The 24,778-nt window shown below is 40.3% G+C and overlaps 1 long non-coding RNA gene across 2 annotated transcripts in view; it reads left to right on the top strand.

Annotated features, from left to right (window-relative positions):
• Window positions 1–24,488, top strand: part of LOC109497422 — a 72,193-nt gene extending 47,705 nt beyond the window's left edge. The window contains exons 4-7 of one of the 2 annotated variants that reach the window (XR_002740673.2): window positions 21,331–21,484; window positions 22,900–23,119; window positions 24,114–24,232; window positions 24,365–24,488. This is a non-coding gene — a long non-coding RNA (uncharacterized LOC109497422). Of the gene's footprint in view, window positions 1–21,330; window positions 21,485–22,899; window positions 23,120–24,113 lie in introns of both variants that reach the window. The other variant, XR_002740663.2, reaches the window with a different exon arrangement.
• The last annotated feature ends 290 nt before the right edge of the window (window positions 24,489–24,778 follow it).

Below are 24,778 nucleotides of genomic sequence, written 5' to 3'. Positions count from 1 at the left end.
TTCCATTTTAAAATTTTAACAGAAAATATTTATCCACGGTTAAAAAAACATTCAAAAAGGATAGAAGGATGTAAAATAAAATAAAAACTTCTCTCCCAATCCTGAAAGTCTTCTACCTGACCCAAGCTTCATTCCTCCAAAGGCACAATTTTTTTACCTTGACCGTTTTGATTCTCCCAGTGGCTACCTCTGTACCTCTAAATCACGGGATTACAGCAATACTTTTGGGGGCGGGGGGAGGGTTAAACAAATTAAAAGTACCCAGTAACATCCCATTGTGAAAGATGACACATTCAGCCTACTTCAGTTTCTCTCCACTTCTCCCACTTACTCCTTTTTGTTAATTATGTTATAAATTTTGGATTTTGTTTTGGTTACCTTTATACCTCTCTATAATGTACTCAACTCTTGTCATCCGTCAACTTTAGACAGTCTCTCCAGACACCTATTAGGAGAGAAAATATGGCTTCATCCAATTATATTCCATTGCACTCTAATGAAGACAGCCTTAACAACCCACAGGCCAGTTTTCCCAGTCCTCCCTTGGTGGATTATAACTTTTTTAGAGAAGAGTTTCACAGTTTTAGCTGTGAAATACCACTGTGGTTGGGGTTTGAGAAGTAGTGGTGGGGCAGACCTCCTGGCAGGGGACTCATAGACAGACCTTCAATTGCCACCAGATTTTTGCTTTCTCATTCTCCTCACTAAGTCTAACTTCAAGCTTCTCCTGAGCTTACCACAAGGAGTGTTTACCACTTCTGATGCTAATTAGGGACTTCCTGCATTCTTTTTTATCTACAAGGATGATCTCGGTAAATTTCCATCCTCTGAAAATTTGTCAAAATCTCTGGCTGGGCAATATACTCACTCATTCTCAATGTTATTATGGATCTGTTGCTTTTGTGCTTCTTTGGGGGAGGGGGTGAAGTACATATGCAAGGGCCGCCCGCCATCTTGAATAGAAAGTCTTGATTTTTGCATTCCAATCTTTCCTCTTTAGTCAAAGCTTTTGACTTTCTTCTGCTTAGGTAGAGATTGGAATGAATACAGTCACTCCCTCTTCAAATACATGGAATGTCTTCCCCTGTCTTCACCCCTTCCTTGTCCTTCAGCCCTCTCTGACTCAGTGCCAAACAGCTGAACTATAGCCTTGCTTCCCACTACTTTCTCACGGACCCTTTGCTCCCATCAAACTGAATTGTTCACAATTTCCTGAAAATAACTTTAATTTCCTGCTTTTATGTTTTTGTGCTGTTGTTGTCCTCCCCCCACCTCCCAGAGTGCTTCCTCACCTCAATATCTGCCCCTTTCAACACTATGTAGCCTGCAGAAGTGCAAGTCAAAGACCAACTACTTCGATGAGTTTCCTCTGACCTCAGCCAGTTGCCCTCTCTTGCTTCTCTGTGATCTCACAGCTTGTTGTAGAAGTTTGCATCTCTTTGTGGGATTTATCACATTCCTTTCAATTGTGGTTACTTGTGCAGTATCTCATCTTCCTTCACCCGTTGCCTCATGGAGGAGAGGGTGTATGTCTTAATAAAGTTTGGATTTTCTACAACTCCTAGAACAGTGGGAGCCTGACAAGGATTTGCACGGTTCTCACTGGAGAAAAATGCCATATATTCTGCTCCTATATGTTTACCACAGATGTTTCTTAGGATTCTTTCTGCTTTCTCAACAATTTGTTTTAATAATTTTTAGCATGAATTCATTGCTACACTCGGAGGCATCTAGGTTAGATGTTCTATACAAAAGATGGATGGGAGTTTCAGCATGGGGTGCACTGCAGGTAATGGGAAGTGACTGAGAAATAAAAACGGCTTGTGAAGAAACTCTATTCTTTTACCACAATGGCATCCTCAACATTTGGAACCACCACTGGTATCATGGGAAGCTTGGAGTAGAATCTTTAGAGGTGGATGGGATCATAGCTGAAAAGTTGGCCACTTTCCCACTTACTCCAATGCTGGAAACTCCATGAGTTAGTCAGTTCTGCTTGGTTGTGCCAGAGTTACAAATAACTCTTTGTGACTTACAACACACATTTAGTTTTAACGCACTTTGCATGCCAGGTGCAGGTCAGCCATATCTCTGCTCTATGTGTCTTCCTTGTGGGATCTGGGCTGAAAGTCAGCCTGTCTGGGAAAGTTTGGCTTTGTGGCAATAGAAAAAGAGTCATGAAAATGTTCTGTGGTGATTTTGTAAGTTTCCCCCCAAAAGGGGCACAAAACACTATTACGTTTCATTGGCTAAAATAATTCACATGACCAAGCCTAATGTCAAAAGAAATACAATCTTCCCAAAAGGAGGGAAGAGAATAATTTAGAAAAATTACATAGGGGTGCCTAGGTGGCTCAGTCAGTTAAATGTCCAACTTGGGCTCAGGTCATGATCTCGCGGTTCCTGAGTTTGAGCCCTGCATCTGGCTCTGTGCTGACAGCTTAGAGCTTGAGGCATGCTTCAGAGTCTGTGTCTCCCTCTCTCTCTCCACCCTTACCCCACTTGCACTCTGTCTCTGTCTCTTTCGAAAATAAATAAACATTAAAAATTTTTTTTAAAAAGAAATCATATAAACTAGCTCACCCCAGAAAATAAGTATTAGTGACAATGACACCAGCAATAATAAATTCTAAGTGAATAATAAAAGCTACAAGTGGGAACCTCCATGGATGAAACACTAAGTCACATCATACTTTATTCTTTAACAGTGCTAACACCTAATGGTAGAAGACATACTTAGAAAGCTTAGTTTATTAGCCTAAGGCCACCTAGTTAGTTAGAGAACCAATACTCAAAACCAAGTCTTCTGGCACCCAATGAGAAGGAAATCAATCCCATTATAATGCCAAGGTAAAGCTGTGGGGCTTTGCACAATTATCCCAGCAATGTGTAAAATGTGCCCCCAAAGCCCTGCATTATTCATAGCTCTGGTTCCAACTCTTCATTCGAAGCTGCCTTGGCAGTCTCCAACCTTATAGCTTCTGATCTCTTACCTTCCTTTGCATGAAACTTGGGGTTGTCAACATTGTTATCTGACACTGTCTTTTGAGAAGTGTGTTTTTTAGTTTTGTTGTTTTGTTTTGTTTTGTTTTTGCTCTACCATCTTCTGTTGCCCTGAGTAACCCTCCAGAGCCTATCCAGAAATCCTGGAATCTCCTTCCCATCCTGGTTATGGCACCAGCAAAGACTGAACCCCGTCAACCCTTACGTGGCTCATTTTAGACGAGGTTTGGCAAAGTCAAGCTACTCTTAGTGACCCTTTATAAATATTCATAGGCAGGGATCTTTCTGATAATTTATTATGAATAGAAATTGTTCCTCCTTAGTTTCAAGTTGTCATCTGTTAGGCAGTCCTGGTATTTCATTTTAATGTAAAAAAGATCACTTAGTGATATACTCTGATAATTCCTGAAATCTGTCACCTATCATAGGAGAATAATATTGGCGGTCCTCCAAAACTTACCCGAGGCAAAGCGCTATCGGTAAAGAAAGTAAATATTCTAGGAAAAGGAGGTTGGTTTTTATAGCGAACAACCCTGAATCATACATTGCAGAATGTTAATATAATTAGCAGCCTGTTTATCAGCATATCTGCATCATGAGTGTGTGAAGCGTATTGACAATGAAAGGCCTTGCTTTTCTTCGTGATTTAAATCGCCTGTAAAATTCACGAGCGAAAAGCAAAGCAGGGACCAAGGCTGGGGCATGAGTTGGTTATACAAGTCATCGGTAATGAGTTTAAATGCATTCTTTTCTTCCAGCCGCTGGCCTGCCTGTGTGTCAGGCACACAGAGCCGGTTTGCTTAGAGTTCACTTTAACTTTGATTTTACATCAAAAGTGGAGCATCACTTTGTAATCATTAAGTGTTTTGCTTAGCTATTAAATATTAAAGTTCCTCTGATTGCTAAGCCCATAATTAAGAGAGGAAGGAAACCCGTAATGTTACAGATGTTTTCCTATTTGGTAATCACGTGGTGAAAGTAAGCATGAATATAGATACAGTAGTTATTTGGTATGAACGGGTACCGCTGAGGAGACTCAGAGATAATAAAGAAAAGCATTTGGGACATGTGACTGTGATAGCAGAGGAAGGAGAAGGCCCATGTGTATGCAGGAATTTGGGTGACAGAGGAAAGGTAGTGGAGAGTTCTCTGGTTGGATGTTAATAATCAGCAACCGTGGGCTGGATGCAGAAGTGGTTCAGGATTCAATTTTTTTTGGGGGGGGGGCCCTGAGCATACTGTTCAGAGCTTCACTTTTCTCACCTGTAAAATAAGAATAATAATGTCTTCCCTATAAGACTGAGAAGAGAATTCAGGGAGGAGGTGGGTATAAAGGCTTTAGCATTTGATGATTTTAGCTATCATTACCCACTTGTCTGTAAACTCCATGAGAACAGGGACTTTGTCCAATTCACTGCTATGTTTTGGCCCAAAAGATATAATATATATATATTATATTTATATAAGTGAGGATGCCTGGGTGGCTCAGTTGGTTTAAGCATCTGACTCTTGGTTTGGCTCAGGTCATAATCTCACAATTTGTGAGTTTGAGCCCCATGTGGGGCTCTGCGCTGACTGTGCAGAGCCTGCTTGGGATTTTTTCTTGCCATCTCTCTGCCCCTCCCCCTCTCATGTGTGTGCACTCTCTCTTTCTCAAAATAAATAAATAAATAAACGTAAAAAAAAATATATATATATATATGAATAAAAAGATATCTGGCTTATAATAGACTTTCAACAAACATGCATTGAAATAATGAGTACAAGAAGGGTAATAAGTGAATAGAAATGAGAAACTTAAAAGAAAACAGTATATTGAAAAGACTGGTTTATGAGAAAAAAAATTAAGAAAATTCTGGTTAGTTAACAAGAAACATGTATGTGAAAAGGTAAACTCCAGGACAAGGCAGACATGTTCCAAATAATCGTATAGAATTAGCAGAAGTAATAGTCTTGAAGGAAAGTGTTATTTTGGGAAATCATTTTAACATTACACTTTATTAGTCTGGAGAACGATGTTCCTCAGTGAAGGTAAGGGGCTGTTCTCATTAGAGCACGGTTAATGTTGTAGGGATACGTAACCCCGCCACTGCACTTTGCTTGACAAAATGACTCCACCAGATGGTTTTCTGCCTCTGCCTCTAGTTCTCTGATAATCTATAGGCAAAAAAAAGGGGTTAAGTGCTTCTCCCAAGAACCCTAGAGATATGGAGTCTGAAACAAGGTGTTTGACCCTGTGCCTACATATGTTTGCTTGAAAACATGACATAACCAGGTCCCATGATGATGTATTTGTACACTCATAGTTGGCTGCTTTTGGAATAATCCCCAGCATTTTGCTACTGAGACTGCATTCTGACTCATTTAAGGTCCCCTGCACAATAATGCATTGTGATTGGACGATTCTAGTCTTTTAAGACAATGTGTTAGGTTTTAGCGGAATGACAGTATTTACCTCAAAACAAACCTAGAGTCATGGCATTTTAAGATATTGTAAACCAAATATGAGATGTAAAAGGCATTATTGAAGGTATTCGGGTGGGTCAGTGCTGTACCTTTGAGTAGGATTCTAGGATGAAAGTTTTCATAAGACCAAGATTTCAGTATGAGGGCTAATGTGTAATTATGATCAAAGTCAAAATGATACAATATTCTGGGATATCTGCAGGCTGCTTTTTGCTGGGGTACACATAGTATTACTCAGTGCACATTAAATAATAGGTTATACAGTGCTTAAGGCAAAGCAAAGTGAAATTATTTGCTTTTTGTTGAAAAATGAGTCACTAAAGACTCCAGAAATTGGAGTCTAGACAGAGTGAGTGAATAAACCAGGCAACAGACGAGCCAATCATTGCAATTGATCCCGACAGCTTTGCCTGCATCAATCTGCACTGCCTCAGAGAGGCCATCGAAATGACTAGATCAGAAGGGCAGCTTCCTTTGTGTCTCCAGGTGGGTCCTTAGGTTCGTGTACCTGCAGTAAAACCACTGAATGAGGAAACAGAGCATAAACAGCACAGCAGCACTTGCACATAACAGCACCTTGAACAATGATGCTCCTGAGGAGCAGGATTGAGGGCGGATGTCAGTTGGCTCCAGAATTTCTGTTTGGTGACTTTTTATGGGAATTGATCTGCCCACAGATCAACTGGCATTATTCACTTCGCGGTTAACCCAAACTCACTGGGGACCCATTGTTTCTCTTCTAGTGTAAAAGCGGCTCTCCTTTCCCAAGCAACTCATGACTTGTCTCAAAGGAAGGACAAAGCCTCTACTTAGAAGTATAATATTCCCATACAGGAGAGGAGAAAAATGCGGTTCCCAAGTTTCTAACAATTAGGAGGCATCTCCCTTCAAATCTGGAGGCAAAGGCTGTCTCTGGATTTGCTCACTGGGCCTCTCTGCATAGTCCAAAGCCCTGCACCTAACAGTGATTTTGACTTAATCACATTGAAATTCTCTATAACAGGTATTCTTTGGAGAAGGTGGTTTCTTAAACAAAGCTAAGTTTTGCCTAAAGTGATTTCATTCGGCCATTTTTAGGAGCCAATGCCAAATTCAGTGCTTCTCCTGCTTTAACTTTATAAAGTTTGTTTTCTTTCTGTGTGAGTTTCTTCATCAATAAAAAGAAGATATAAACACTACTTCTAATCTTTTGATTGCATATCAAAGACACAAGAAGGCAAAAAAATCCACAGCAGAATAATAGACCATGCAGGGGGCTGTGAGGTTGGGTGCTTTGTTTATCAGACAAATCCAGCTGCTCCCAGGCTTGGTTCTACCAAGAACGCGCGGGTGGGGAGGCACTGCTGATCTGGGCTGGAGCCCTGGGTGTGCTTTCCTCTTGAGCATCTCACTGTTGATCTGGCTGTTATTGACCAGGCTCTGGTTGAGGTCTCCCAACCTGTACCTCACCCCTCTTTTCTCACTGAGACCCCTTTCCTCAAGGCTTGAACAAATACTGAGAGCAGGACAGAGGAGAAACAGAAGACAAGAGTGCTCAGTACACATTTAATAACAGCACTTTTATTTTAATACTAAATATATCCTCCACACATCCAGAGTGAGAGCCTGGAGGTTTGGGGAGGGTGTGGATATGGGTAGGCGGTACCTTCCATTCTACATAATGGAAGGGCAGACTTGGAGCATTCCAAGAAAATTTAGTTGCTGATTGAAAACTGAGGGCTCCTAGTGCATGATGACCTTCTCTCTGGGGCCTTACCTGCTATCTCCTGGGGCTTTACTATCCTTAGCAGCTCAGTCCCTCTTCCCAGACTGTTCATAGCTGGTTCCTCTGGCACCCAGAGTGCTCCTGTACCCATCCCAAGCTGCTGGTCCTGGGGCAAGCTCCTGGCTTCATCTGGGTCCTTTTATTCTCTTTTATTCCTCACCTTTCCTGCAGTGCTCTAAGATGCTGATTTATAGCATTCTGACCAAGTTGCCAGGAGAGTCCCTGCTTTTGTCACCCTCTTGCCCTTCCAGCCAGTTACCATTCTCTACCTCATTGTGTTGGGAGCCAGGAACTTCCTGGGTTTTGATTTATTTGGTTTTTTTTTTTTTTTTGATTTATTTGTTTTTGGTCCAAAGACTGCCAGGTTAGACAGCTGATGAGCTGGAGGCATGGTTCTTGGTTCTGTTTCTTTTCTTTCCCATTACCAGGCTGAAAGAAAAAAGGCTGTGTCATTAGATATCTTCATCTGCTTCTTCCCACCCTTGGATATGTTTAATGGCTTTTAGAGGAACAAGTAGAAGTTTTAGCAAATCGGAGTTCAATAAAATTCACTTATTTTATCTTCAAAGCAGTGTTCTAGATCATAGAGGTGGGTGGAGGCTGGCAGGGATTGGGAGGTTCCTATCCTCACTGGTTCCTGAGGTCACTGTGCTGATTTAGAGAAAGACTGACCACTAGTCCTTGAATCCAATGCAAAAGGTCAAGCATTTTTTATGATTTAAATATTTTTGTAAATAAAAATTTTCATGTTTTTATCTAAAACAGAAATTACTCTCAGATGCCCAGATTTTCTTTTGTATACTTAATAATTAATCCCCAATTTGCCAGTCACTCCCATGCTCAGATGACAACCATCATCTAGATTTGCTGTTTGTCTCCTCTTTTTTCCAGTGGAGTCCCTGGCAAATAGGAAGCAGGCAAACACGTCAAAACTTGTTTTTTTTTAAAGACATCTATACTTTCTGAAATAAAGAAGCAACACATAGCAAATAAACATATGAGAAGATGCTATTCATCATGTGTCATCAGGGAAATTTAAACAACAATGAGGTACCACTACCCACCTGTTAGAATGACCAAAATCTAGAACACTGACAACACCAAATGTTGGTGAGGATGTGGACCAATAGGAACCCTCATTCATTGCTGATAGGAATGTAAAATAGTAACACTTGTACCACCACCTTGGAAGACAGCTTGGCAGTTTCTTACAAAACTAAACATACTATTACCATACCATCCAGCAATCTTGCTCTTTGATATTTACCAAAAGGAGTTGAAAACTTACATTCACACAAAAACCTGCACACAGATGTTTGTAGCAGCTTTATTCATAATTGCCAAAACTTGGAAGCAACCAAGATGTCCTTCAGTAAATGAATGGATTTGTAAACTATAGGCCATTCTGCAAATAAAATGTTATTCAGTGGTGAATGCTATTAAGGTATGAAAAGACATGAAGAAAACTTACCTGCATATTGCTAAGTAAAATAAGTCAATCTGAAAGGACTACATACTGTGCCTCCAATTATATGAAATTCTGGAATAGGCAAAACTACAGAGATAATAAAAAGATCAATGGTTGCCAGGGGTGAGGGAGAGGGGGATAAATAGGCCGAACACAGGATTTTTAGGGCAGTGAAAATATTCTGTATTATACCATAATGGTAGATACATGTCATTATACATTTGTCCAAACCCATAGAATGTACACCAAAAGTGAGCTCTGATGTAAACTATGGACTTTGTGTGATTATGATGTGTCAATGTAGGTTCATCCTTGGTAAAAATGTATAATTCTGGAGAGTGATGTTGGTAATGGGAGAAGCTATACATGTGTGGGGTCAGGGAATATTTGAGCAATCTCTGTACCTTCCTCTCAATTTTATTATAAAACTAAAATTGCTCTTAAAAATAGAAAATGTTATTTTAAAAAACATGAAAGTAGGATCATCTCTGGGGAGTTGACACAGAGGGACAGAGTCCTGGAAAATTAGTCTATATGAAACAGCCACCATTTGATGCAGAATAAGGACCTGGAGAAAGCCTTTGGTGTTCTGAAATCCCTACATCGTCGGAATGATGAGTATCCATGAGAGGGCTTGGTCTAGAGGAACCGATCACCACAGGTGTATCAGGCCCCACACGATTCCCTTAGGTGACCTGATATGTGCACAAATTCTCTTATATTAATGACCATTTATATGAAACTAATCTATTTAAGCAGGTCTACACTTAAGGAAAGGTATTGATGATTGGCCAATGACTGGCCAGTCCCACATTCATGTCAATTAGTCGGGTAGATGGTGTTCATCCCAATCATCTGAGAATAGCAGCGTGGAGCAGGTGTCCATCCTGTGGATCACAGATAGACCCTGGGGGGCACTGGCCTTGATGGAAAGGTGGGGGGCGTGGCCTGGAGTGATATGTGGGCTCCATGCTGATGAGGTCTTGGGGGGATGCTGAAAGGGAAGAAAGAGCTGAAGAAAAGTGAGATGAAGCCAAAGTCAAATATGTTCTTTTTCAAAAGTTGCTGCAGGATGGCCCTAAGCTGGGGAAACCAGGGGAAGTTCATTTTCTCACTTTGTTCTTCCTCCTTTCACCCAAATGGGCCTAGAAGTAGTATTCATCTGCATTATGGGTTAAATAAGCATTGAGATTTAATCACCATGTAGAATATTGTTCCCATGGGAAATATGTTCCGACTTCCAAATGACTGACTTAGAGATGCCAGTCTTCAAAGGAGTGGGTTAGTTGCCCCTGAACTAACATTTTTATTTTATTTTATTTTTTTATTTTTATTTTTTTTCAACTTTTTTAATTTATTTTTGGGACAGAGAGAGACAGAGCATGAACGGGGGAGGGGCAGAGAGAGAGGGAGACACAGAATCGGAAGCAGGCTCCAGGCTCTGAGCCATCAGCCCAGAGCCCGACGCGGGGCTCGAACTCACGGACCGCGAGATCGTGACCTGGCTGATGTCGGACGCTTAACCGACTGCGCCACCCAGGCGCCCATAACATTTTTATTTTTAAAACTTTTTTTGTGATCTTTATTGATTTTTGAGACAGAGAGAGAGCATGAGTGGAGGAGGGGCAGATAGAGAGAGGAGACACAGAATCTGAAGCAGGCTCCAGGCTCTGAGCTATCAGCACAGAGCCCGACGCGGGGCTCAAACTCACAAGCCCTGAGATCACGACCTGAGCTGAAGTCGGTTGCTTAACTGACTGAGCCACCCAGGTGCCCTGCCCTGAACTACCTTTAATGGACTCATAACTAAATATAAGCACTCAGATTGTGGAAGTTCATGACTGAGATTATTTCTAGACTCTTGACCTCCTTAAGTAAATTTTTTATCCCTTCTCATTTTGTGGTGCTAAGCTCTCTATATATTGTTTATGTTAACATTTCTAAGTTGATTTTTAAGAAACCTCTTTATTTTTCCCAAATCATAAAGCATCTATAATTTGAAAAACAAATCTGAATGCCTTAATTATAGAGAACCAACAAATAATGTGGATTAACTTTTCACTAGAGGGAGAAATACAATTAAGCTAAAATCTTAATTACCAATGTGGTCTGATCTGAGGCACCCATCATACTTCAAGAGCCCACAGATCTCACCTGCCTTCTCTACCCACATTGCAGAAACCATCATTGCTACCCTTTCATTCTTAGCTTAGGGGTGCTTTATTGCCAAAGGATTCTTGTGTGGTATGGGAGGAGCTGAATTTACTCTTTAATGTAACATGGTCAACAGCACATGTCCTCCTAACCCAGGAGGAAATTAGATGATGTGTATGAATAACCATTGTATATTTTAAAGTATTTTAAAAACCCACACATCTTTGGAGAGCAAATAATTAAACAGCAAAATCAAGCAACTCTACATAGGGAAGATTTCTTATTCTATGACATGGGAGAGAACAGTGATAGTAACTTCCAGACAATAGAACAGTTTTGATTATTGTTTTGTCTTTGCTTTTGTTTGTTTTACTTTTTTTGTAGCTCTCAGCCTAAAAGTTATCTTATGTCCTTTAAAAGCTATATTGGAACACATAACCAAATATAAGCACTCAGACGGCAGAAGTTTATGATTGAGATCATTTCTAGACTCTTGACCCCATAAAGTAAACTTTTGATCCCTTCTAGAAAACAGAGCTTAAAACAAAACTTATATGATGATACTTTATTGAGGAGTGAATCCCAAGAAAACAGGAGTGAGAAAGAAATGGAGTGAGGCTAGGAAGGAGGGTGAGCAAATACAAGGGAGTGTGTTTCAGAGATGCCTGCACTCCTATAACAAGAGATGAAGAAGGGCATTATGTAATAATTACAGGGTCTATCCATCAGGAAGAGCTAACAATTATAAATGTCTATGCAGCGAATATGGGAGCCCCCAAATATATAAAACAATTACTCATAAACATAAGCAACCTTATTGATAAGAATGTGGTAATTGCAGGGGACTTTAACACTCCACTTACAGAAATGGATAGATCATCTAGACACACGGTCAATAAAGAAACAAGGGCCCTGAATGATACATTGGATCAGATGGACTTGACAGATATATTTAGAACTCTGCATCCCAAAGCAACAGAATATACTTTCTTCTTGAGTGCACATGGAACATTCTCCAAGATAGATCACATACTGGGTCAAAAAACAGCCCTTCATAAGTATACAAGTATTGAAATCATACCATGCATACTTTCAGACCACAATGCTATGAAGCTTGAAATCAACCACAGGGAAAAGTCAGGAAAACCTCCAAAAGCATGGAGGTTAAAGAACACCCTACTAACGAATGAGTGGGTCAACCAGGCAATTAGAGAAGAAATTAAAAAATATATGGAAACAAACGAAAATTAAAATACAACAATCCAAACGCTTTGGGATGCAGCGAAGGCAGTCCTGAGAGGAAAATACATTGCAATCCAGGCCTATCTCAAGAAACAAGAAAAATCCCAAATACAAAATCTAACAGCACACCTAAAGGAAATAGAAGCAGAACAGCAAAGACAGCCTAAACCCAGCAGAAGAAGAGAAATAATAAAGATCAGAGCAGAAATAAACAATATAGAATCTAAAAAAACTGTAGAGCAGATCAACGAAACCAAGAGTTGGTTTTTTGAAAAAATAAACAAAATTGATAAACCTCTAGCCAGGCTTCTCAAAAAGAAAAGGGAGATGACCCAAATAGATAAAATCATGAATGAAAATGGAATTATTACAACCAATCCCTCAGAGATACAAGCAATTATTAGGGAATACTATGAAAAATTATATGCCAACAAACTGGACAACCTGGAAGAAATGGACAAATTCCTAAACACCCACACACTTCCAAAACTCAATCAGGAGGAAATAGAAAGCTTGAACAGACCCATAACCAGCGAAGAAATTGAATCGGTTATCAAAAATCTCCCAACAAATAAGAGTCCAGGACCAGATGGCTTCCCAGGGGAGTTCTACCAGACGTTTAAAGCAGAGATAATACCTATCCTTCTCAAGCTATTCCAAAAAATAGAAAGGGAAGGACAACTTCCAGACTCATTCTATGAAGCCAGCATTACTTTGATTCCTAAACCAGACAGAGACCCAGTAAAAAAAGAGAACTACAGGCCAATATCCCTGATGAATATGGATGCAAAAATTCTCAATAAGATACTAGCAAACCGAATTCAACAGCATATAAAAAGAATTATTCACCATGATCAAGTGGGATTCATTCCTGGGATGCAGGGCTGGTTCAACATTCACAAATCAATCAACATGATACATCACATTAATAAAACAAAAGATAAGAACCATATGATCCTGTCAATCGATGCAGAAAAGGCATTTGACAAAATTCAGCACCCTTTCTTAATAAAAACCCTCGAGAAAGTCGGGATAGAAGGAACATACTTAAAGATCATAAAAGCCATTTATGAAAAGCCCACAGCTAACATCATCCTCAACGGGGAAAAACTGAGAGCTTTTTCCCTGAGATCAGGAACATGACAGGGATGCCCACTCTCACCGCTGTTGTTTAACATAGTGTTGGAAGTTCTAGCATCAGCAATCAGACAACAAAAGGAAATCAAAGGCATCAAAATTGGCAAAGATGAAGTCAAGCTTTCACTTTTTGCAGATGACATGATATTATACATGGAAAATCTGATAGACTCCACCAAAGGTCTGCTAGAACTGATACATGAATTCAGCAAAGTTGCAGGATACAAAATCAATGTACAGAAATCAGTTGCATTCTTATACACTAACAATGAAGCAACAGAAAGACAAATAAAGAAAGTGATTCTATTCACAATTGCACCAAGAAGCATAAAATACCTAGGGATAAATCTAACCAAAGATGTAAAAGATCTGTATGCTGAAAACTATAGAAAGCTTATGAAGGAAATTGAAGAAGATACAAAGAAATGGAAAGACATTCCCTGCTCATGGATTGGAAGAATAAATATTGTCAAAAGGTCAATACTACCCAAAGCTATCTACACATTCAATGCAATCCCAATCAAAATTGCACCAGCATTCTTCTCGAAACTAGAACAAGCAATCCTAAAATTCATATGGAACCGCAAAAGACCCTAAATAGCCAAAGTAATTTTGAAGAAGAAGACCAAAGCAGGAGGCATCACAATCCCAGACTTTAGCCTCTACTACAGAGCTGTCATCATCAAGACAGCATGGTATTGGCACAAAAAGAGACACATAGACCAATGGAATAGAAAGAAACCCCAGAACTAGACCCACAAACATATGGTCAACTAATCTTTGCCAAAGCAGGAAAGAATATCCAATGGAAAAAAGACAGTCTCTTTAACAAATGGTGCTGGGAGAACTGGACAGCAACATGCAGAAGGTTGAAACTAGACCACTTTCTCACACCATTCACAAAAATAAACTCAAAATGGATAAAGGACCTGAATGTGAGACAGGAAACCATCAAAACCCTAGAGGAGAAAGCAGGAAAAGACCTCTCTGACCTCAGTCGCAGCAATCTCTTACTTGACACATCTCCAAAGGGAAGGGAATTAAAAGCAAAAATGAACTATTGGGACCTCATGAATATAAAAAGCTTCTGCACAGCAAAGGAAACAACCAACAAAACTAAAAGGCAACCAACGGAATGGGAAAAGATATTTGCAAATGACATATTGGACAAAGGGCTAGTATCCAAAATCTATAAAGAGCTCACCAAACTCCACACCTGAAAAACAAATAACCCAGTGAAGAAATGGGCAGAAAACATGAATAGACACTTCTCTAAAGAAGACATCCAGATGGCCAACAGGCACATGAAAAGATGCTCAACGTCGCTCCTCATCAGGGAAATACAAATCAAAACCACACTCAGGTATCACCTCACACCAGTCAGAGTGGCCAAAATGAACAAATCAGGAGACTACAGATGCTGGAGAGGATGTGGAGAAACGGGAACCCTCTTGCACTGTTGGTGGGAATGCAAATTGGTGCAGCCACTCTGGAAAACTGTGTGGAGGTTCCTCAGAAAATTAAAAATAGACCTACCCTATGACCCAGCAATAGCACTGCTAGGAATTTACCCAAGGGATACAGGAGTACTGATGCATAGGGGCACTTGTACCCCAATGTTCATAGCAGCACTCTCAACAATAGCCAAATTATGGAAAGAGCCTAAATGTCCATCAACTGACGAATGGATAAAGAAAATGTGGTTTATATACACAATGGAGTACTACGTGGCAATGAGAAAGAACGAAATATGGCCCTTTGTAGCAACGTGGATGGAACTGGAGAGTGTTATGCTAAGTGAAATAAGCCATACAGAGAAAGACAGATACCATATGTTTTCACTCTTATGTGGATTCTGAGAAACTTAACAGAAACCCATGGGGGAGGGGAAGGAAAAAAAAAAGAGGTTAGAGTGGGAGAGAGCCAAAGCATAAGAGACTCTTAAAAACTGAGAACAAACTGAGGGTTGATGGGGGTGGGAGGGAGGAGAGGGTGGGTGATGGGTATTGAGGAGGGCACCTTTTGGGATGAGCACTGGGTGTTGTATGGAAACCAATTTGACAATAAATTTCATATATTGAAAAAAATTTTTTTAATTTATAAAAAAAGAGATGCCTGCACTCTATGATGAATTGATTTCTCAGTGCCATAGGAAGCTCTGGAAAGTACACACAATGCCACTATATCTGCCAACAATCATTCCAAGGGGAGAAAGAGAGAAGGATTATTCCACTGGCTTCCAACTCCTATTAATCTTAACTTGCATCTGTAGTATGTTGATGCCCTTATATCCTTTACTTTTTGGATGCACATCTGTTTGCACTTTGCAGCAACAGGGGAGCATTAGAGAATTTGTAAGGTGAGACACCCACACAACACCAGGGATGTGACTCAGAGCCCTGGGTCTACAGAAGAAGGAGCAGCAGCAACCAAGCTCCATGACTCTAAGCAACACCAAGGCAAGTGTGTGGGTCTGGGGTGATGCCCAAACCATACACAAGAAAAGAGAGCATAGAAGAAAGCCAGCCACTTTAGATCATTTCTGCTGCTACTTTTGCTGACTGCACTTTTGAGAAGGGAGGAAATTTCTTGTTCTCAGACTGCAGAGAGTTGTATAGAGGCCATTAGTGATGGAGATAATTAGAGGTATAGAGTTGATCAAAACTTGACCTATAATGACCACTTTGAGAAGCTGCCACAGAGGGAGTAAGATTTTTCTGCAAAGCAGTATTTCAGATATACAAGGGAGCAATTTGATACAGATCAGTATAACAGGGAAAAGAATGCAGGAAAGACGTTCTAGTGATACAAAAAGACAGATCCCGAAGAGCAAAATAAAATGGTTCTAGTGCTGACCAAGCTTCATCAGTCCTTATAACCACATTTAATTGAAATGTTGGATTTATTTTTTGGTATCTATATGTAACATACATATTTATTCATGCAGTACATATTTATTGAGAACTGACTGAAGACCAGGTTCTGTTCTAGGCTTCGGTCGCACAGCTGTTTCTATGCTCTGGGCACTTGGATTCCATTGTAGGAAGACAGACAAGAGCATGTCAGAGGGTGGTTAAGTGTCATGAAGGACAATAGAGCAGGACAAGGGAGAGAGAGTGCGTGTGAAAGAAGGACAGGAATGCTATTTATACAGGCAGTCAAGGAAAACCTCTGTGATAGGGCAACACTTGAGAAGAGCCCTAAAGAAGAGAAAGGAGTGAGCTGGGTATCTGGAGGAGAGAAGGCAGAAGCCCAAGGAGAGGCCACAGGTGTCGTTGAGGAGACAGACATTCATGCGATGAATACATGCACAGGCACATATCTTTCCAAAGTGAACAAACTGGTAAACTGCATAGAGTTTATTGAATATTCTCACCAGATATTCTCAATTTTATTGGCACCATAAATGTTAGAACTGAAAAAAAAGCCTTTATGCTATTATTCAAAAGAGTTACCTGAAAATGGGAAACCCCATTGACAATTGCAGTCAAGATCCTGGCATCCAGGGCCCAGTAGCCCTGACTATGCAAATAGGATCATCTGGGAAGGTAGGAAGAACTTGTCTATGGATGGATGTGACACACACCTAGGTGTACATGGCAGATGGGTCCTGGAGGGACAGGATACCAGACCAGTATAGTTTAAGGTTGAGTTGGGAGGAAAGAAAAGTTCTGTCTGTGGTTGACAGCTGTATGCCTGAGGCCTTGTTTTGAGGATGCTTTGTTTGGCCTAAGGATAATAACAGTTAATATACTGTTGAATGTTTTTTTAAAAAATGAGTTTGAATGCCTTTAGGTCATGTGTCTCTTGTTTTTGTAGTCAGCTGGAGTGGGGCTACAGACTCCTGGCACACCAGCATGGTGTTTATATCATGCCAGACCCACATCTCTCAATGTAAGAATGAATGGTAAACATGAGGACAGAAGACACAAGGCAGAAATTCAGATAATTCACACATGTGGGGTACACACGTTCATGGATCCAAAACGGGGTTCTGTTGGTGTGTCAGAACAACTGCAGTTCATCTGTATTTGCTTGGAGGTCTAGGCTGTTTTTCAAGGTTTAAATCTTGGCTATAAAAATGTATTGGTGACATTTTAAGTCCCAGCCTGAGAACAAATTTTGATTTTTAAATTCAAACTTATCATTCCAAAACTCATTCTGGCACCTTTTTAGGGCTTGATGAATTGTTTCAAAGATGTTTATTGCTTTTAAGTCCCTATTTTATTGCCAAGCTTGTAATACACAAACTGCTTTGAATTTTGTTAAGATAGTGAGTGATTAGACAGTGATATGACTTTAAAACAGAAAACAACAAAGAGATTTAACTGGATTAAGAAAGAAGGATAGTACATTTTATGTAGTTACTCTGTTTCTAAGAATTAAAATATGCTTCCTCTGGATATGTATTTGCATCATATAACATAATAAGGGAGCTCCAAAAATATCACTGTGTTCTTTGCAAGAAAGGACAACAATTTGTTCTGTATCAACAGCAACATTGTCTATTTCAAACAGCTTTCAGCTGGGATCTCTAAGTTCCGTACAAATATTATCCAAACCAACTAATACCGGATGGATGTTGCCATGGTTGATCATTGATTAGAGCAGTAGGTTGACAGCTAGTTACTCTTGAAGTTGGCTCAATTTCTTTTGACCCAAAGTCAAGTGGCTTAGCATATCCAGGTGCCTCTCAGGCCAAGAGCTCTAAATGGTCAAACTCAGTGTCAAGTATCTGGAGACCTTAAATAATCAGCCTTGGGTGAGACTTGATAGGTCCTATCCAACTATACAATTTGATACATCCTAAGATTTTAGGATCCATCCTGATTGCAAGTTATAAAAATCAACTGAGGTAAAGTAAAAATGGACGATTTATTGTGCAGAGCCAGGGACCTCATAGAACATAAAGACAGGAATGCAGCCAGGCCTCAGGAAGTATGGGGAACTAGGAAGCCCCTGGGAACCTAGACGTATACTCACTCAGATTCTGGTCTCTGCTTCTCTTTGCGTCTATCCTTAATTGTTTTTCTCTTAAGAGACATTTCTCTGCTCCTTTATTTACATGGCATCATGTTGCCACCCTCAAATGCCATATTTATATGTTTTAAGTTTTGCTTCCCCAAAGGTCATGACATCTGTCCCTTTGTATTAGTTATCTATTGCTGTATAACACATTACCCTAAGGCTTAGTAACTTAAAGCAACAAACATTTATTATCTTACAGTTTTTGTGCCGGCAGGAAATAAGGTGTGGCTTAGCTGGGTGCCTCTTCCTCAAAATCTCACACAAGGCTGCAATTGAAATGCTGACTAGAGCTGCAGTTTTATTGAAAGGTTTCACTGAAGGAGGATTTGCTCCTAAATTCACTCATATGGCTGTTGGCAAGATTCAGTTCCTTGGAGGTTGTTGAGCACACTGGCTATTGACTTCTCATAATTCCTTGCAACATGGGCCTTTCCATAGGGCAACTCACAATATGGCAGCTGGTTTCTAGCAGACTGAGCATGAAAGGGAGAGCAAGATGGAAGTTGCTGTCTTTTTATAACCCAATCTCAGAGTTGACATACCATCACCTTTTCTTATTCTACTTGTTAGAAGTGAGACACTAGGTTCAGTCCACACTCAAGAGAGCATACATTCCAGTATATAGAGATCACTGGGGGTCTTTTAAGAGGGTACCTATTACATGCTCTCTGTCTCCTAATTCCACATTCCCTGGCAAAGCACACCCCCAAGCTGGGTCAGGTGACTATTGTTGTTCCAATCAGCCATAGAGGGGGTGTAGACTCATAGTATATATGGCATGCATGCTGCTGGTCATAGTAGTAAAAGACCCAGGGGGAACCATCATGGACAAGGACAGCAGTTAAAGAGTTTGGACCTGAGTAAAATACTCCAAACTATAACCACAATCAACTTATTTAACCTTTTTTTCTTAATGGGAATAAAATTGCCTAGCAGATTATTCATCTCCCAAAAGACTAGGTCTCTGCATACAGATTTGCTGAATAATTCAGATTCTTGAAGCCCTTACTCCTAAATTATATATGTAACTAAGAATAAAGTGCTTTTTAAATAATTCACAATATGTGCCATTATCCTTTTTAATTTGTTTTTTGTTTAGGAAATTGTGGTAAAATATACATAACATGCAATTTACCATTTTAACCATTCTGAGTCATACAGTTCAGTGGTGTTGGGTCCATTCACAATGTTGTACAACCATTACCACCATGCATCTCCAAAACTTCTTTCATCTTCTAAAAGTGAAACTTTATACCCATTATACATGCTAACTGGGTTTCTCTTGCCCCTTGCATCTGGAAATCACCATTCTACTTTCAGTCTCTATCAATTTGACTACTCTAGGAAATTCATAGGAGTGGAATCATACAGTATTTGTCCTTTCATGACTGGCTTATTTTACTTGTCATAATGTCTTCAACGTTCATCCGTTTGGTAGCATGTGTCAGAATTTTCTTCCTCTTTATGGCTTAATAATCTTCCATGGTATCTGTATACCACACTGTCTTTATTATCCATTCATCTACTAATGGACACATGGGTTGCTCTACCTTTCGGCTATTGGGAATTATCCTACTATGAACACTGGTATACGAATATCTGTCCAAGTCCCTGCTTTCAATTCCTTTGGATATATGCTTAGAAGTGGAATTACTGAATCAGAGTAATTCTATTTTTAACTTTTTGAGGAGCTGCCATACTGGTTCCCATAGAAGCTGCACCATTTTACATTCCCACCAGGAAAGCACAAAGATTCTGATTTCTCTATATCCTTACCAATACTTTTTTTCTGGTTTTTGTTTTTGCTTGGTAATAGCCATCCTAATGGGTGAAAAGTGGTATCTCATTGTGGTTTTGATATTCATTTCTCTAGCGATGAATTATGTAGAGCATCTTTTCATGTATTTATTGGCCATTTGTGGAGAAATGTCTATTCAACTCCTTTGTCCATTTTAATCTGTCTGGGTTTGTTGTTGTTGTTGTTGAGTTGTAAGAATTCTTTATATATTCTAGATACTAACCCTTTATTAGATGTATGACCTGAAAATATTCTTTGGGATTGCCTTTTTCACTGTGTTGATGGTCTCCATTTTAAATTTTTATATAATCCAGTTTATCTATTTTTTTCTTTTGCTGCTTATGTTTTTGGTGTCATGGAGAAGAAATCATTATCAAATCCAATGCCATTAAGCAGCTTTTCCCCTATTTTTTTTTATTTAAAATTTTTTTTAAGGTTTATTCATTTTTCAGAGACAGAGATACAGAGCGCGAACGGGGGAGGGCAGAGAGAGAGGGAGACACAGAATCCGAAACAGGCTCCAGGCTCTGAGCTGTCAGCACAGAGCCCGACGTGGGACCCGAACTCACAGAGGGCAAGATCGTGACCTGAGCTGAAGTTGGATGCTTAATGACTGAGCCACCCAGGCGCCCCACCCCCATTTTCTTCTTAAGAGTTGTATGGTCTGAGCTCTTGGATTTAGATCTTTGAGCCACTATCTTTTGTCGGCATAACCTGAGGAGCCAAGAAAGTTGATATTAAATTATGACTGACATCTCTGTTTGTGGTTAAGTGGGCATCCACCATTTTCTTTTCTAAGGCATAGAAAAAAGAAAGCATTTTCCACACTTCTATCCTCATTATGATATCTGAGAATCACAAAGATTTGCAAAGACATAACAAACATTACTGAGTTCTCCAATTATCTCCCTAGGTGTCTCAGACAGTGTTCAGGAGTCTATTATATCAGAAAATCTGAACTCTGACATGATCTAACAGATGCACTTAAAAGTTTTTGAAAAGGCCGAGTGAAGTTATGTGTTATTTTCAGGACATCATTCCTAAATGTTTGTGATATTTTAAGTGTGTTTAATGGTCTTGATTTAACATGATAGTTTTAGTGCTCTCTCTGACATACAGTAGGTATCTAAAATCTTTGGTGGGTCATTGTTTATTTATTTTGCCTTCCCTTTGCTAACTCTAAGTTTGCATTTAGGATGCAAATGTTCTTATCTGCACCATAGGTGTTTATCACCACACCTAAATATCACACATCTGTTCTTTCTACAGTCACCAGTAAGAAAGGAGAAACATGTTCGTGTAAAACAAAGTGCTTGCTCCACGGGTTAACCCTGGCAGCCTCTGGTGAAACTCCTTTATTTAAATAACCTTCCCTAAGCACCTGGTGCCTCTGTTGCTACAGGAATCACTAGAAACTCCATAGGTAAGTGGATTAGTTATGAAACTTCTGGCTTTTATGATACATTTGAGGCACTAGAAAATCCCAGTTTGGTCCAAACTAATTCAAGTGATTATTTGGCTAGAGTCAAAGATTTGGGAAAGGCCCCCCAAAAGGCTTTGGGATCCAAACCTTCTAGCAGCTCACCCAGAGCTGGAGGAACTTGTTCCTTTGGCCTCTCCAGTTCCATTCCCCAGGCTTGGCTGGGGCTGGGAGGAGCAGTGTCATGGCGGGTGATAGTAGTCAACAGTAGAAGGGTTGCCTAGACTGTTGCACCTCATCCAGCTTACCATCCCAGATCTTTCCCTCCCCGTCCATACTATTAACATATGTATTAGGTAGGGTAGGCTAAATTGCTGTGAGAAAGAGACTCAGAGTATAACAGCTCAACACAAGAGTCCCCCCCCCCCCTCTTATGAGCCCAGGTTCATCCCAAATGAAAACATGCTCTGTCTTCCAGAATATTTTCTTGAGAACCTAGAGATCACTTATCATTGATATGAAGTCAGTAGAAGCAAATTCCCTTGGCAATGGCTGAAGTTATTTTTTCGTCGAGGGATATGGGGCAGAGGTCTGGGTTTTGGTATGACAACTCAAATTGGGCCAATACATGGAAGAGGAAGCTTCACTTAGCATTCATTTTACCATTTTCTAGTTTTTAAATCATATTTATATCCATAAATTCATTTGTATAAGCTCCTACTATAGTAATGAAAATATTTAAGCTTCTCAGCCTAAATAGCTCATTAGGATTTCAGCCTGCAACATTTTCACAGACAACTCATTATTTCTGATGATTTCACACTGTTCAGTACAGCTGTGTCATGACAATGTGGAGCAGTGAAATATTAGGGGTAAGCTGGGCCATCCATTATGAATCCCTGTTTTAGCTGCTTATTGATGCTCCCCCCCCCCAAAGAAATGAATAAACCCCTGACATTCCATTGTTTGACATCATACTCAAAATTCTTCTTTGAAGAAAGTAAAAAAGCTGCTCAGTTCTGCTTAGCTACAATTATTTCTCCCCTCAGAGTGGTGGATTGGTGGAAAAGAGTTCAGTGAGGGATGTGTAGAGCTCTAGAGAACACTCATCTTTGCTGTGAATTCACATTAATCAAATTGCCTGAAGTACAAGTCCTCTCTTTAGGTCTTGACTGAGAATGCCTTAATTCCAGAGGCAGTAAGAACAGGGAGTCAAGACGAGGGTGAAGAAAAGCCTTGTGGCTGATCACTTTGCATCTTCACAGGGGATGGAAAGCTTTCTCCAGGGCCCAGCGACAGACAAGATTAAGAAGGAGGCTATGAAAATATTTAGAGATGGGACTAAGATTCTGAAGATTCAGATTACCAGTGTGACTCTGGAATTAAACTGAAATTTTTCTACTTTGGTTTCTTACCAGGATGTAGGAAAACATGACCTCCTTGAAATTAGAGCAAATGGTCACAAGGAGTCATCTGGACGAGAAGAAATGATGGGTGCCTAATATGCCCTCTGAGACAAGTGGAAGTTGGAGGCACCAGACCCAGGCAGAGGTTCCAGGATGCCAGGTCACATTCAAGGTCTGGGAGGAGTAGTACCAGCTACAGAGCGTGAGGTCAGAGTGATCCAACTAGAGCTCAGTAAGTCTGCCCCAAGAGGTCAGCCGGAGAGGCTGGGGAGGAGGGCAGATTCCAGGACCCGGGGCTCAGGAGGAATCCCAGGGGGAGCCTCAGCTGAGGCACTCTGTGCTGATGCTTCCTCAGCGCTTGATGGGAGGCCATCTGACCTCATAGGCTGTAGGAAGCCTGCAAGACTCTGAGCTGGTTCACAGAAGGACAGAAACACAGGGTGAAATGACAAGGAAAGAATAAATAGGGATTTGAAAGGTGTAACCACAGAATCAACTAATTCCATGTTAGATATAGCAGAAAGACAAGTCTAGTGCTCTAGCCGTTCATCAGCTGTGGCTTTTTGAGAAATCAACTTATTCTTTCTGATCCTTAGTTTCTTCGTCTATAATATGGGGTCAGAATTTAGTGACAGTCCTCATACGTGACACAATTAGGGCCAGTACTTGGTCGGTTAATAAAAATCAAGCAAACAAACAAACAAACAAAACAGCTCAGGTGTGCAGTTTTGAGCAATGATAGGCATTATACTGGCAATTTTTTTTAAAATACAGGAGAGTGCATTTATTACCCAACATTTTGGTGCAGGGTTGAAGCATTTTTCTGAATAAAGCTGGAGTCCTTCCTTTCTTGCAAAAGTGACGCCTGTGATGAATTGTCACCTCTCTTGTATTTTTGTTATTAAAGGGATTGAAGACTTACACTTCAGTTTAAGTAAACAATCATTCCAGATCTTTATTCCCACTCACATTATCTCCACCCTTTGTTTATTTTTTTACTTTTTTACAAGAGTGTGGCCCGTGACAAATTTGATTACAGCTTTTCGTTTGTTTGTTTTAGCTGACTTGCCTTTAAAACAAGTCCTTTTAGGTCACTCAACTCCGTTTTCATAGAAACCACAGCTTTCTTTCATTTTCACTTTTTCACTGATATGTTAACTATCGCATTAGATTACCTAATTATAATTGCAAGCGGTTTGAAAGGTGATGCAACTGGTGTTTGGCAGGCAAACAACTCAAATGGTGAGAGCAGAAGCCAGTGAGCGCACAGAACAGCCTCCCCGCTGGCTGCAGACATCCCTTGGCACATGGAGAGGCTGAAGAAAATCAGTCATTTCAATGTCCGGTGAGTGAAGATGTTGTGAGTGCATCTAATGAACTTCATAAAATTATCGCGGGGATGAAAGAGCAAGTTGATGTTGAAGGCTTGTCCAATGGCTTATCCTCGGTAGAAGTTGATTTCCTTCCTTTCCTTCAGAGGCCCCCAGAGCACAGTGCCTTGCAGAATGACAAGACCTATGCTGGGAAGTCAACTCAGTAATTAGATACTCAAGACCGTGGTTTGAAATTTCACTGCCTGGGCGCCTGAGAGAGTCAGTTAAGCATCCGACTTCGGCTCAGGTCATGATCTCATGGTTTGTGAGTTCGAGCCCCGCGTTGGGCTCTGTGCTGACAGCTCAGAGCCTGGAGCCTGCTTCAGATTCTGTGTCTCCCTCTCTCTGCCCTTCCTGGCCATGCTCTCTCTCTCTCTCTCTCAAAAATAAAACATTAACAAAAAAACAACTTTTTTAAAATTTCAATTCCTTTCTGCCTTCTCCTCCATTGCTGTAAGCACATCAGTGTCTCTCATAGTTTTGGGTCGTCTTTTTTCCCCATGCCCCAGGACCATCTT

The sequence above is a fragment of the Felis catus genome, chromosome A1, assembly GCF_018350175.1.
Source record: "Felis catus isolate Fca126 chromosome A1, F.catus_Fca126_mat1.0, whole genome shotgun sequence".
NCBI classification, from domain to species: domain Eukaryota; kingdom Metazoa; phylum Chordata; class Mammalia; order Carnivora; family Felidae; genus Felis; species Felis catus.
Note: the sequence above shows the minus strand (reverse complement) of the source record. Positions and strands in the feature narration are given on the sequence as shown.